Source organism: Acinonyx jubatus, chromosome D4, assembly GCF_027475565.1.
Source record: "Acinonyx jubatus isolate Ajub_Pintada_27869175 chromosome D4, VMU_Ajub_asm_v1.0, whole genome shotgun sequence".
Classification (NCBI taxonomy): Eukaryota; Metazoa; Chordata; class Mammalia; order Carnivora; family Felidae; genus Acinonyx; species Acinonyx jubatus.
Window position 1 is genome coordinate 41,340,409 of NC_069391.1, and position 14,525 is coordinate 41,354,933.

Below are 14,525 nucleotides of genomic sequence, written 5' to 3' on the forward strand. Positions count from 1 at the left end.
AAGCTGGAATCATCAAGACAGCATGGTATTGGCACAAAAACAGACACATAGACCAATGGAATAGAATAGAAACCCCAGAACTAGACCCACAAACGTATGGCCAACTCTTCTTTGACAAAGCAGGAAAGAACATCCAATGGGAAAAAGACAGTCTCTTTAACAAATGGTGCTGGGAGAACTGGACAGCAACATGCAGAAGGTTGAAACTAGACCACTTTCTCACACCATTCACAAAAATAAACTCAAAATGGATAAAGGACCTGAATGTGAGACAGGAAACCATCAAAACCTTAGAGGAGAAAGCAGGAAAAGACCTCTCTGACCTCAGCCATAGCAATCTCTTACTCGACACATCCCCAAAGGCAAGGGAATTAAAAGCAAAAATGAACTACTGGGACCTCATCAAGATAAAAAGCTTCTGCACAGGAAAGGAAACAATCAACAAAACTAAAAGGCAACCAACGGAATGGGAAAAGATATTTGCAAATGACATATTGGACAAAGGGCTAGTATCCAAAATCTATAAAGAGCTCACCAAACTCCATACATTAAAAACAATTAACCCAGTGAAGAAATGGGCAGAAAACATGAATAGACACTTCTCTAAAGAAGACATCCAGATGGCCAACAGGCACATGAAAAGATGTTCAGCGTCGATCCTTATCAGGGAAATACAAATCAAAACCACACTCAGGTATCACCTCACGCCAGTCAGAGTGGCCAAAATGAACAAATCAGGAGACTATAGATGCTGGAGAGAATGTGGAGAAACGGGAACCCTCTTGCACTGTTGGTGGGAATGCAAATTGTTGCAGCCGCTCTGGAAAGCAGTGTGGAGGTTCCTCAGAAAATTAAAAATAGACCTACCCTATGACCCAGAAATAGCACTGCTACGAGTTTATCCAAGGGATATAGGAGTACTGATGCATAGGGGCACTTGTACCCCAATGTTCATAGCAGCACTCTCAACAATAGCCAAATTATGGAAAGAGCCTAAATGTCCATCAACTGATGAATGGATAAAGAAATTGTGGTTTATATACACAATGGAATACTACATGGCAATGAGAAAAAATGAAATATGGCCTTTTGTAGCAACGTGGATGGAACTGGAGTGTGTGATGCTAAGTGAAATAAGCCATACAGAGAAAGACAGATACCATATGGTTTCACTCTTATGTGGATGCTGAGAAACTTAACAGGAACCCATGGGGGAGGGGAAGAAAAAAAAAAAAGAGGTTAGAGTGGGAGAGAGCCAAAGCATAAGAGACTGTTAAAAACTGAGAACAAACTGAGGGTTGATGGGGGGTGGGAGGGAGGAGAGGGTGGGTGATGGGTATTGAGGAGGGCACCTGTTGGGATGAGCACTGGGTGTTGTATGGAAACCAATTTGACAATAAATTTCATATATAAAAAAAATAAAAATAAAAAATAAAAATCTGTTATCACTAGCAGCACCAGCAATCTAGTAGATAATAATTAACTTAAGTTATTATTTTATAGGTTGCCAAACTGCAATGACAATTGAATTTACTGACTCTCCAGATCTCTTCTGTCAAAGTCAGGACATGGATTTTAAAAATGTGGGCTCTACGAAGAGAAATATAGGCACACAGGAAACTTCCAAAGTCAGGATTTCCCCAAAACCTCAGCTCTCCCTGAGTCTCCTCTGTCAGCTAAAACAGACTCTTCTTCACCTATTTGATAAGTTCGTTTGTCATTTTAATGCTTTACAGAATGCTCAAATGAGGCACTTGCTTTTCAAGATAAGGTCAATTCTCACACACTCAACTCCTTAGTAACGGAATTATAATTAGAAAAATACTCCCCCTTATACCACAGATAAATAATAAAGTAAAGCCTGGAGAGACAGGCTTTAAGAAAAACACACCTCTGAAAATCTTATCTAGATAATAAGCATAAAATGTAGAATGAATAATAAAATTAGTAATAAAAGTGATTTTCTAAAGAAGGAAAGCATTACATCAGGTTGAATACGCTTATAGTGCATTCATACACATCCACATATTCTGGATACAACATGCCAGTTTGAGCAGATAGGGTCAGTTCTAATACTTTGTTTATTTTACTTTTTAAAAATTGATTTGCTGGCGGGTCTTCTCTTTGAAGTTAAAATGTTAAAATCTCATACAAATGCTTTATTTTGAAAAATGGAAATTCAGACATGGCTATGACTAACAACAATACGACATCCAAGAATATTTTCCTTTCCACATGTCTTTAACATGCGCGGACATGAGAGGAGCATTTGCATCTCTAAGAAGTGCTTCTGAGGTTGTTCACTTTAGTGTAGTCATATTGACAAGATATACTACAGAAGAAATCATGATAAGTGTATATTAGGTGTCCACCCACCCCCAAAGTAATGTATTTTAAGTCACAGAAATAAGAACAAGGAAGGCTTAATTAACACAACAGGGTGCAGGGTAGTACAAAATTATTTGATCCATGAGAAATGATTTCTTTATTGCATATTACTTGACTATGGGATACTCAGGAGTAAACATAGATGCATCCCATTGATGTTCTATTTCCCATTTCCCAGAATTGAATCAATTCTAAATTCTATAGCCCCTTTAACAGAGTAGGAGTTGGGTATACTTAAGGAAAACCACTACAGCATCCATGTATTTGGTGTATTTTTATACCAATGGTATGTGCAACTATTTTTTAAAGTTACTTATGGATTTAGATTATTGAATGCTTGCCAAAGTAAACACTATAATCTAGAGATCTATAATGTTTCTCTATTATTTTCCAGTATGCATGGGAATTTATGAAGACTAGGTCATCAACAGAGCCCAACATGAATCCACCTCCCCATACTTCCTGTGGAACATCCAAATTATCCATTGTTTATTAAGTTATTTAGTATATACTATTGTAGCAATCATTAGCACCTAGGCACAACATTGCATGGGTTCTCTGATACTTAGAATAGTGGTTATTATGGTAGGAAGGACCATGTAGAAATCTTTGGTACTTCTCTTTCCTAACTCTTTCCTTGTACATCAAAAGCTAACACATGACTAGAAGATAATTTAAGAAACTAATGCCACTATCAAAGACTTACATAGGATAGTAACTTTATCATTTCGTATTTTGCTCATTAACTTAACTGATACCCAAAACATATGGTGTATAACTATTGACCTGGGGAATGTTTCCCCCCTTCCCTCCAATTTAATGGAAAACACCAGAAGCTGTCTTGTTTATTTTAGCAGGAATTACAAGATATTTACTATCTTGCTTCTAGGGTGTCAGTTCTGTACCATATTGTAGACTGCAGGGGCTTTAACTGTCTTACCATCTAGACAGCATTATGCTGGTCTTCTACATTGACGATTTAATGCTATAAGAATGCAAAATATAAATACTGTAGAGGCTTTGGTAAGACATTTGTATGATGAAGACAGAGAGATAAAGTCTTCAAATATCAATGAGACATTTAAATAACAAAAGAAATAATGAGAAGAATATATTATTGTCAAAGAACAAAATAAGAATCCATGAATCCAAATAGATATAAATAAATGGTAGACAACAAACGCTTCTTCCTTACAGTCAATTCCTGACTAATAAATATAGAAGAAATGATAGAACTAGAAAACTACCATTTGGTGCTCATCTTATTATTAGTTGTCTCAGACAAGAATCACAATAACCTAAAAGTAGTGCCCTAAAATATGAGAAAAAATATTTCTAACCTATCTCTAAAAGATACTTATTAATTGGGATGGAAAATATAGTATAAAAGTCTGGCCAACAATACTTTAATCAAGTGATCAAATTAACATCACAATTAATGGCAAAAGTTGAGGTCAAGTGCCTCCCTCCTATGATGATTTCTTCCAAAAATCCACACCTAAAATTCTAATCCCGATGAAAATCAGGTGAACATAAATTAAGGAATAGTCTAGAAAATAAATACCCAGAACTCTTCCAAAATATGTTAAAGTCATGAGAGAAACAAAGAGATTGCAGAATTTAAATTTATTGTGTGACCCTGGATTGAATTCTGAGAAAAGAAGATCTTTTTTTTCTAAAAAAGGTAATTAAAGGGACAATTGGAGAAATTTGCACATAGTCTGTAATTTTGATATCAACACAAATTCCCTGGTTTGATAACCTTACTTTGATTATGTAAGAAAACATCATATTTCTAGGCAATATACCCTTAAGTATTCAGAGGCATCTTATCTTCAAATTCTTTTCAACTTTTGAAAGAAAAAACTGCATGTAGATATATAAATACATATGTATACTCATGTGGTCTCATAGTTTATGTGTATGTGTGTGTGTCTATATGGATTCAGAGAGAAAAAAAAGAGGAAGAAAAGTGTATGTGAAAAATGTAAATATTGGTGGACTTGAGTAAAAGTTTAGGTGAATTTATTGTCCTACATTGCAATCCTTTTTATAATTTTCCAATCATTTCAAAATCCAAAGGAAAAGAAAAGCCAGTTGGATTGCAATCTTGTGAAAAGCTTAAGAATCCAGTGGTTCATTCTAAAAAAATTCACTCTTAAGAGAAAAACAATTTGCTGCACATTATCACTAACAAAGAAGCACATTTGTTTCTAATTGCTTGAAATTAAGAACACCAACTGATACAACAATCTAGAGAGAATAGCTTAAGACCAGATGAGACTAGAAAGGGAAGCAATGAAGGAAAAACTACCAGTAATATGAAAACAGCAAAATACTGGTCTCATGTATATTTCCTTTTTTTTTGCAGTTTAGACAGTGTCCATAAATGGCTATCAGTTATATATGCCAGTACCATCTCAAATTGTTTATTACCCTTCACGTACCTCTTTGAAATCCCTTTATTCATTTGGTATTATATACCTAATTTGTACCAATCATTGCATTAAGTCTTAAAATACTCATCAACAAAAGGGTCATCCTTTCCACAATAAATATACAGTGTCATGGGGAACAATAAAAATAAATATACAAATAATTATTTAATATTGCCACCATAAATCCTATGAAGTAAATGAAAAGACAGGGCAATGAGAGTTTAGCAAAGGAAACTGGTATAGTTTCAGAAGACACATGATTTTTTTTTTTAACAAAGTGACTTTAGTTGGAGATTTGATAAATAAAATCTAGTCTATTTATGGATAGTCTTTTTAATTTAAAAAATTATTAAACATTTATTCATTTTGATCCACCAAAAAACTGCTAGACTTGATTCATGAATTCACAAAGTTGCAGGATATAAAATCAATGCACAGAAATCGGTTGCATTCCTATACACCAACAATGAAGCAACAGAAAGAGAAATCAAGGAATCGATCCCATTTATAGTTGCACAAAAAACCATAAAATACCTAGGAAGAAATCTAAGCAGGTGACATATCTATACACTGAAAACTATAGAAAGCTGATGAAAGAAATTCAAGAAGACACAAAAATTGGAAAAAGATTCCATGCTCCTGGATAGGAAGAACAAATACTGTTAAAATGCAGATACTACCCAGGGGCGCCTGGGTGGCGCAGTCGGTTAAGCGTCCGACTTCAGCCAGGTCACGATCTCGCGGTCCGTGAGTTCGAGCCCCGCATCGGGCTCTGGGCTGATGGCATAGAGCCTGGAGCCTGTTTCCGATTCTGTGTCTCCCTCTCTCTCTGCCCCTCCCCCGTTCATGCTCTGTCTCTCTCTGTCCCAAAAATAAACGTTGAAAAAAAAATTAATAAAAAAAAATGCAGATACTACCCAAAGCAATCTACATATTCAATGCAATCCCTATCAAAGTAACACCAGCATTCTTCACAGAGCTAGAATAAATAATCCTAAAATTTGTATGGAACCAGAAAAGACCCCGAATAGCCAAAGCGATCTTGAAAAAGAAAACCAAAGCAGGAGGCATCACAATCTCAGACTTCAAGCTACACTACAAAGCTGTAATCATCAAGACAGTATGGTACTGGCACAAGTACAGACTCAGATTAATGGAACAGAATAGAGAACCCAGAATTGGACCCACAAATGTATGGCCAACTAATCTTTGACAAAGCAGGAAAGAATATCCAATGGAATAAAGACAGTCTCCTCAGCAAGTAGTGCTGGGAAAACTGGACAGCGACATGCAGAAGAATGAACTTGGACCACTTTCTTACACCATACACAAAAATAAACTCAAAATGGATGAAAGACCTCAATGTAAGACAGGAAGCCATCAAAATCCCCAAGGAGAAAGCAGGCAAAAACTTCTTTGATCTTGGCTGCAGCAACTTCTTACTCAACACGTTTCGGGAGGCAAGGGAAACAAAAGCAAAAATGAACTATTGGGACCTCATCAAAATAAAAAGCTTCTGCACAATGAAGGAAACAATCAGCAAAACTAAAAGCAACCAGCAAAATGGGAGATGTTTGCAAATGACATATCAGATAAAGGGTTCGTATCCAAAATCTACAAAGACCTTCTCAAACTCAACACCCAAAACCCAAACAATCCAGTGAAGAAATGGGCAAAACACATGAATAGACACTTCTCCAAAGAAGACATCCAGATGGCCAACTGACATATGAAAACATGCTTAACATCACGCATCATCAGGGAAATACAAATCCAAACCACAATGAGATACCACCTGACACCTGTCAGAATGGCTAACATTAACAACTCAGGCAACAACAGAAGTTGGCAAGGATGTGGAGAAAGAGGATCTCTTTTGCATTGTTGGTGGGAATGCAAGCTGGTGCAGCCACTCTGGAAAACAGTATGGAGGTTCCTCAAAAAACTAAAAATAGAACTACCCTATGACCCAATTGCACTACTAGGCATTTATCCACTGGATAGAAGTGTGCTGTTTCGAAGGTACACATGCACTCCCGTGTTTATAGCAGCACTACCAACAATAGCCAAAGTATGTAAAGAGCCCAAATGTCCATCAACAGATGAACGGATAAAGAAAATGTGGTATCCACATATATGTATATATATATGTATGTATGTATGTGTATATATATGTGCGCATGCGCGCGCACACTCACACACACACACACAATGGAGTATTACTTGGCAATCAAAAAGAACAAGATCTTGCTATTTGCAACTATGTGGATGGAATTGGAGGATATTATGCTAAGTGAAATTAGTCAGAGAAAGACAAAAATCCTATGACTTCACTCATATGAGGACTTTAAGAGACAAAACAGATGAACATAAGGGAAGGGAAACAAAAATAATATAAAAAAAGGGAGGGGGACAAAACAGAAGAGACTCATAATTATGGAGAACAAACTGAGGGTTATTGGAGGAGTTGTGGGAGGGGGTGGGATAAATGGGTAAGGGGCACTAAGGAATCTTCTCCTGAAATCATTGTTGCCCTATGTGCTAACTGATTTGGATGTAAATTTATAGATAGATAGATAGATAGATAGATAGATAGATAGATAGAACATTTATTCATTTTGAGAGACAGAGAAAGAGCACAAGTGAGGGAAGGGTAAAAAGTGAGGGAGACACAGAATCTGAAGCAGGCTCCAGGCTCTAAGCTGTCAGCACAGGGCTTGATGCTGGGCTCGAACTCACAAACCAGGAGATCATGACCTGAGCCAAAGTCAGATGTTTAACAAACTGAGCCACCCACGTGCCCCTGGACCCTCTATTCTGATATACTATTCTATTTGATCATCTTTTCACCAATACAACACTCACTCAGTTACTGAGTTTTAAAGCAAATCTTCAAATCAAGTAATAAAGAGTCGTCAACTTTGTTCTTTCAGATGCCTTAGTGATTTTTTGATTTTACATTTCTACATAAACTTTAGAATCAGATTTTCAGTTCTTAAAACGAGCAATGTATTTTCGAATTTGGATTGGGATTGCATTTAGATTGCTTTGGGGAATGAAATTTTATAAATAATGAGTTTTCCAAAAACACAGTTGATGCATCTCTCCATTTACTTATGTATTTTTAATTCCTCTCCACAATGTTTTATTGTTTTCAGTGTAAAGCTCTTTAACATTTTGTTAAATACATCTCTCCATGATTCATGTTTTAAAACTATTATTAATAGTAGCATTTGGGGGGGGCACCTGGGTGGCCCAGTTTGTTAAGTGTCTGACTTTGACTCAAGTCATTATCTTACCACTTGTGAGTTCAAGCCCCACATCAGGCTCTGTGCTGACAGCTCAGAGCCTACACCCTGCTTTGGATTCTGTGTCTCCATCACTCTCTGTCCCTCCCACATTCACACTCTGTGTCTCTTGCTTTCTCTTGCTCAAAAATAAATACACATTAAAAAAAATTAAATAGTATTTTTTATTTTTACTTTCCAATGAATGTCTAGTATGTACAAATAACTAGACTCCCACTTCTTAAAATAGAGAATGTCAAAAACACATCAATTCTACCATAACAATGAACACATCATATAGTGTATAAAATTCTAATTTTTCAGGCCATGAAGGAGCTGAGCTTCCAAGGTAACATGAAAAACTGAAATCCAAAGAGTTCCAAACCTCTCCTATGAGAGACAAGAGTACAAATTATTTTCCTTTTTGTCAAACAGTAGAAAGAAGAGGTCATCACCATAAGAGCAAGTAAGAAGAAAACAGTTGAAACATAAATGAATTATTAAAAGGCAAAATATGTGCTACCATGACAGTTTAGAATCCCAGGGAACCTTACATGCAACATAAGTCCACATCATTCATCAAACTTTTTCCCTGAGCCTCCACTGATTACTGATATGACAGAATTCAAGACTGAAACACCTGGAAGAGAACCCCTCTGTGGTCTACACATGAAGACTTCACTACATTTAAAGGTGATACTTCATCTCAACTCTACAGACCATTTAGAGTACAAGGTACAGGTTGGCTCCTGATGGAGGATGGGCACAGAAACAGGCTGTGTCCTAGACATTTGTCAGGTACAAGGAAGAAAATGCCTATTGATGGGCATGGAACAGAAAAACACTCTGCCCCTAACCCTGTACTGACATGAAGCAGAAGTTATCTACAGCTGGAGCAAGACTAAGAAACCCACCCATCATGGATCCTTTTAGGTTAATTCTAAAATTTCATTTATATAGATTGCTTAGAATTTCCTAATATGGAAAATCATAAGTAAATATGAAAAGAGTTTTAATTTTCTTAAGGATATTAAATTAAAATTTCAAATGAGTGCTAGCATCACTAGGCTTTAGAAAAAAAGAACTACTTTAAAGTATTAAGAGAAATAATATCACTATTCTAAAGTGAATACACTGTTACACTTCAAGTTATAATACCTTTCAATTCAAATTACCATTATAGTTTATTCTGGTAGAAAAACACTTTCAAATGCAAATTAACAACCAAGAAACGGATACTTCTTTTTTATATCCTCTTCCAACGTTTGTTGCATCATTTAAAATATATGTCTAGCCCAAAGTATATTTTCAGGTTATTTGGCTAAACTAGGAAATTATCCATACAATCAGATAATCTATCTCTGTCTTTGACATTCTTAGTATTCCCCAATCTCATCTAACTTTGAAATGCTTCAAAAGCAATGGTATTATTGGGATTTATCAGTTTTCTTCAGAGACATTAAAAATATCCATACATAAATCCCATTTTTAAATATGCAATAAAAATAATTTGGTAACTCAACTTTCACTTTAAAGGTTTAAGTTTCTAATTTGGGTTACAGACACTGAGAAAAACTAGACATGCCTGCTAGTTAAAAATCAAGACATCTCATTATAATATTTTTATATTATATAAAATATAGACACAAACCTTCCCAATGACAATCCATCAATTACTACAACATTCCCATTTTTTATCATTTTAGGCATTCCAGCTCTGGTTTTTACGAAAAACTCTGTATTACTAAGTCAACTGAGTTTGTAAAAGGCATTCTTCCATTAGACCTAGTTTTATCCTTAAGTGACTTCAGAAATTACTCTTTCTCATGGAGAAATGGTAACATTATAAATAGTAGCTTTTACTTAAATACTAATGAGAAAAGTATGTATTTTTGAACTTTGAAATATGTGGAAAAGAGGGAAGATGAACATTGAAATAACTTGCTATTCTGCCAAGCAGTGATATCCACTCAATATTTTGATGCATTTAATAATATTCATTTCCTATCCATTCACCTATTGATGGACATTTGAATCAATTACCTATCTTAGCTATTGTAAAGAATACTGCAATCAACATTGGAGTGCATATATCTTTTCAAATTAGGTATTTTCTTCTGCTTTTGGTAAATACCCAGTAGTAAAATTTAGATATATAAAGATGTGGTATATATACATAGTGGAATACTACTCAACTATAAAAAATAAATGAGATATTGCCATTTGTGCCAGACAACATGGATGGATTTAAGGGTAAGTGAAGTAAGCCAGACAAAGATAACATGATTTCACTCAAATGTGAAATCTGAAAAAAACTAACAAACCAAAAAAAAAAAAAAATGAACTCATAAATACAGAGAATAAATTCAGGAACAAAATAAAAAACAGAACCAGACTCCTAAACACAGAAGTTGCCCTAGGGGAGGATGTTGGGAAGATAGGTTAAAGAGGTGAAGGAGTCATTGGAACTTTCCTGAAGAAACGATATCTCAGGTGAGAATTAGAGCAAGACGATTTGGCCATGCAAAGGGCCAGGGGAAGAGTGGGTTAGTCCAAAGTCATTCAGGCAGCAAAGAACTTTGCACCAGTTCAACAGAGAAATGGGGCTATGGGATTAGAGTTTAATAATCTGTGGTGGGAAGAGAGGGTACATACAGTGGGGAAAGTTAAGATGTCTAAGATCGTATACCAAGAAGTTTAGATTTTATTCCAATCAAATTGGGAAGTCTCTGAATGTTTTATGCAAGGGTGTGATGGTTAATTTTATGTGTCAAGCTGACTAGGCTAAGGGATGCCCAGATAGGTAGTAAAAAATTACTTATGGGGGTATCACCATGGGTGTTTCTGGAAGAGATTAGCCTTTGAATTGGTGAACTGAGTAAAAAAGATGGTCTTCCCCAATGTGGATGGGCATTATCAAATATACTGCAGGCCTGACTACAACCCAAAGAGGAAGTATGAATCTTCTCTCTCTCTCTCTCTCTCTCTCTCTCTCTCTCTATCTCTCTGCTTGAGCTGAGACATCTATCTTCTCTTGCCCTCAGACATCATCACTCCTGGTTTTTGGACCCTTGAACACAGAACCCAGATTTACACTATTAATCCTCCAAATACTCAAAGCACCCCAGATTCTTAGGCCTTCATAACTGACAACAAAATTGAGTATTACACCAACTTTCCTGATTCTTCAACTTAAAGATGGAACATCCTGGGACTTCTTGTCTTTCATCATTGTGTGAGCCAATTCCTAGAATAAAATTCATATACACACATACGCACACACACACGTACACACACACATGTGCACGTGTACATGTGTGTATGTGTGTGTGTGTCCTGTTGGTTCTGTTTCTCTGGAGAACCCTAATACAAGGGGGCATTGCGAATTAAGGTTTCAATTTAATTGATCATTAACATCTGTGGAAAATAGCTTTCAGGTTCATTCCCCAAACTAGCACAAGCATTATTCCATTAATTACAATTTCTTTGGGGATGTGGTAGTCTCCCTTTATCTACAGTATTGCTTTCCATGGCTTCAGCTACCCGTGGTCAAGTATGATCCGGAAGAAGATAATCTTTCTCCTGAAAGTCAAACAGTAGCCTGATGCTATGTAACAACATCTCTATTCACCTCACTTTATCCCAATGCAGGCCATTTAATCATCTCACACCATCCCCAGAAAGGTGCTTACAGTACAAGAAGATCCTTTGGGAGAGAACATAACTTGAATTACAGTAAGTTGTTGCAATTGTTATATTTCCTTATTAGTTATTGCTAATCTCTTACTATGCCTGACTTATAAATTAAACTATCACAGGTACACATGATAAGAAAACACAGTGTATACAGTATCCGGTACCATCTGTGGTTTCAGGCATCACCTGGGAGTCATGGAACGTATCCTCCCATGGATAAAGGGGACTACTGTGTATCATTGTGTCTTTCACTATAAAGTAAACTCTGTTGGGCTACAACAGCCCATGACCGTAACTTTCCAGTATCAGAAACATTGCTAAAAACTTCCTACGATCCTACTCTGCTTCTCTGATACACTCTTCCTACCAGTAATGCTGCTGTGTGACAGAGAACAGTAAACTAAGCATAGATGCCTTGTCATCTTAGGAATGCCATTCTAGTTACACTTCTGTCATCCACATGCTCTAGTAATATTTATTGAACAGATAACATGTGCTAGACCTTTTTGTAGGTAGGCAGTGGAGAATAAAAAGGCATGGATCCTACTCTATGAATTTTAAAGTCTGCTTAAGGAGAGAAAACATCTAAAACGCCCACACACACACACACACACTCACTCACTCACCAGAATCGAAAAGTTTCAGAAAAAGAACAGAGTGCCATGAGACAGTAACAAGAGGAAATAAATTTCATTGGTTTTCCAGGAGAGAGGAGGAGAGTTAGAAATTGTGTCCTTGAGAAGTTATACTTTAAATTAAAAATTAAGCAGATGCATAGCTTGAGGGAAGAGTATTCTCGTTAAAGGGAACAGTATGTAAGAGATCTTAAAGCATTTGAGGAACTCAAAGGTGGCTCATGATCTTAGTGAATAAACAATAGTGGTATAACAGGCCTTTGTGGAGGAAGGCAGAAGCCAGATAATCATCAAACTTCTAAGGCCATTTAGGAATTTGTAAATTTTTTGTTTGAAAAAAATTTTTAAAAACCCATTGGATTCCAAAGCAATGGTATTTTAACAGCAATAGGGACACTGAGGGATTTTAAGGAGGGCAATGACATTCCCCAACTTTAGCACAAGCCATCCTCACTGTAAGTTCACGAACTGCTTTTACTGATCTACTTTCCTCGAAGACACAGGCCAATTTATTTTAAATGTGTCATCAATGTAGTGATAATTTCCAATTGACACCAAAACTAACAAATAGAGAAAAAAGATATTCCTGGGAAAAGAAGAATAAATAATCGGTACAATAATAGCAAAGGAAAGTTTTTTTTTATTTCTGTGTTTTCCCTAGAATCTCTGATGGTCTCAATTTTATTACAATTAAAGATGATACAAAGTTAATACAAACAGCAACCATCTCATAAGTCTTTACTGTGTCCTCTTTTATTTGCTCTACAACCATATAAGGAATATAAAATTAGCCCAATTCTTTAAGTGAGGACACTAAGGTTTGTAAGCAGCAAAGATCAAAGTGATGGAGCCAGGTGGCAATGGCTCCCTAATACCTTTGAAGTTCTCTGGCCAATTTATACAAATATTTTTATTTTGCTCTTTCCAATTCTGAGAGAAGTTAGAACTTCCGCCCAATTTCAATTACAAACCAAAAAGCCCTAGCCTTCCTCAAGTCTACAAGTATTCCTCTAATTTATCTTTTCTCAGAGTTTGAGGATGCTTACCTCAACATTTCTCCTACTCTTAGTGTGAGGATTCCTGGTATTAGTTTTCTCAACTATGTCAGTTTTCAGGTTCAAAGTATCATGGAACAACACCTAGGTGTTAGACTAGATAACTATTTGGAAGCCCCTGGGAGTATTTCTATAAGGGCAATAGGGACAATGTCCATTGAGGATACAAGACTCATGTGTGGTCTCCTGAGTCACTAAGTGTTACTACTCTGATCACTTACACTCACCTTCTCTCACATCTACTTCCTATACCATTCTCCCCAACAAAAGCCATGGTTTCTACCATTTCCTGTTTCACCTTGAACATGAACCTGTCCCTAAACATATTACAGAAGCACTAACTGAACCAACAAAAGATCTCACTCGCAAGTACTAGTGACTTAAAAAATATTTTTTAAACCAAAGCATAGGTATTTCTTACTGGGACTTAGATTTGTGGAGAGGGAGAATTCTGGGTATCAACTCCAGCTCTTCTCCAACCCTGTAGCTCTCATAAAATCCCCAGTTGTTATTTACATTGCTACTTGGTATGTCTTGGAATAAAGGACAGAATCACATTTTTCCACTCTCAATCGCTTGATTCCAAAGCCAGTCATCCACCTTAAATGCATCACCTCAGCTTTACACCTACTGTGGCTCACATAATTAAAAATGTTATATTCAGTAAATAAAGGGGCCAAATTATCTGAATGGAAAAATGGTGACATTAAAAGCAGTTCTGGAATGGGAAACATGGGGGCCTCCAACCAATTCACACAAATTTCATCACCAAGGCCATCAAAAATCTCAGACATGGTCCCAGATGCCTTTTTCACTCTGCTCTCACCTCATTAACTGGTTTTCCTGAGGACTGACAAAGATGTCACATACCATGGGTTACCTTGAAAATAGTGCTTTGTAAATGAACTCCCACCCTAACATCAGTATAAACAATAAACAGGAAAAAATCTAAGAGGGAGGGATGGAGAGATGGCAAAACAGAATTCTCTAGAGTCATCAGGATGAATCCCCATGACTCAGAGCCCG